This window comes from Pan troglodytes, chromosome 17 (genome assembly GCF_028858775.2).
Source record: "Pan troglodytes isolate AG18354 chromosome 17, NHGRI_mPanTro3-v2.0_pri, whole genome shotgun sequence".
Lineage (NCBI taxonomy): Eukaryota > Metazoa > Chordata > Mammalia > Primates > Hominidae > Pan > Pan troglodytes.
The window spans coordinates 23,956,840-23,958,474 of record NC_072415.2 but is presented as its reverse complement, the minus strand read 5'-3'; the positions used below and the strand labels follow the sequence as shown (position 1 = coordinate 23,958,474).

Below are 1,635 nucleotides of genomic sequence, written 5' to 3'. Positions count from 1 at the left end.
TATTTTTTATTTGCTTCCTTTTTAAATTTTCCTTTTTTCTGTTGAGCACTTCTATCATATCAGTCAATCGAAGTGTGCTTTCCCTGACCTTACGAGCATAGATAAAATAGCTGCTTTAAAGTCTTTGTCTGATAATTTTCTCTTGAGGTTGGCATTTGTTTGATTGTCTTTCCACCTTGAGAACTAGTACCATTTTCCTGGTTGTTTGTATATCAAGAGATTTTGAATTGTATCCTGGACATTGTGAATGTTGTGTATTGCAGACTCTGGATCTATTGTCGGCCTCTGGAAAATGTTGATGTCTGTTTTAGTAAAAAATTAACTAGGTTATGTTCAGACTATAAGTTATATCCCATCTTCTGTGGTTATATCAGTTTAAATACACACACACACACGCACACCCCTTTCCACTTAACTTTGGGAAGTACTGTGAGAATCAGCAGTAATTCAATGATTTGCCCGGTGATTTTATCATTTTAGGATTCCTTCCCTCCAATTCACTCAATTTCAATGTAACACCTAATAAAAGAAGAGAAATGTGTTTCCTTTTAGGTTAGCTTACTAAAAAAGATTTTCTTTAGTTTGCTTCCAATCCTACCTAAATCAAAAGCTTTCCACTGAGTCTTCTTCCAAGCTTGAACGTTTTTTCCTAGCAAGACTTAGTGAATGGTCTTGATCATTTCCTACTTATTCTTTAGTCATTTTTACTCACACTTCTTAAATTCCATGTTCAATTTAATCAGACCTCAAGGGTGCAGAATTACATTTAAGCCACATAGTATTAATCACACTAACTCCCTATCCATACCTACATCCTGCCGACCTTCTAGTCTGGGTGGCAAAGCCGCACATGCATCCTCTGGTACTTGTGTGTCTATTCTTTACAACCTCCTACCTCCTCCCTTGACTGATGTTCTTCCTCTAATTATGTTCTTCTGACCACCTTCAGGGACACAATTCAGCATTGTACCATTTTTAGCAAAGATTTTACTGGGTCTTATTCATATCAGAAAATCACATTTGCATTTCAAACACATGTTAAAAATTAAATCATGGATGAAATGCCTGATGCATAGAACGGTTCTCGTTAAAATAAACTTGTCTCTTTTATAACAATGTGAACAGAGACCACAGTTCTTTAGCATTCACACTGGAGTTCATGTTTCAATACTTTATAATTAAGCATTATGCTCAGCATATACTGTGAAAGGACAACATCATTTTAAAAATGTGTTACTCAGAGAGAAAACAGTGATTTTCATTATGTTCCCCTCCAAGCCTTTGCTTCAGACAGCTGGTATGGCTCCCATTGTCGGACACTGAAGGGGTTTGAAAGGAACATGAGCGCTGCCATTGTCACCTTGTGAAAAAAAATCCTGATAGTTTTTACATTTCAGGATATATTAAGTTGAAAACTTCACTGTATATTATGAAAACTGTTAAGCCTGTAGATCTTTTTTGCGGAATATGTTGCAAAATGACTGATTTTGTCATTTTAAAATTCTTTTTTAAATTTTCTATTAGACTTTTAAAAATACGGAATGCTTCACGAATGTGCATGTCATCCTTGCACAGGGCCCATGCTAACCTCTGGATCGCTCCACTTTTAGTATAATATATGTGCTACCGAAGACA

At 35.8% G+C, this 1,635-nt stretch overlaps 1 non-coding gene across 1 annotated transcript; it reads right to left on the bottom strand.

Annotated features, from left to right (window-relative positions):
• Positions 1-1,530: 1,530 nt before the first annotated feature.
• LOC112206360 (U6 spliceosomal RNA) lies at positions 1,531-1,635 on the bottom strand. Its single transcript, XR_002940581.1, has one exon. It is a non-coding gene; the product is annotated as a U6 spliceosomal RNA (small nuclear RNA).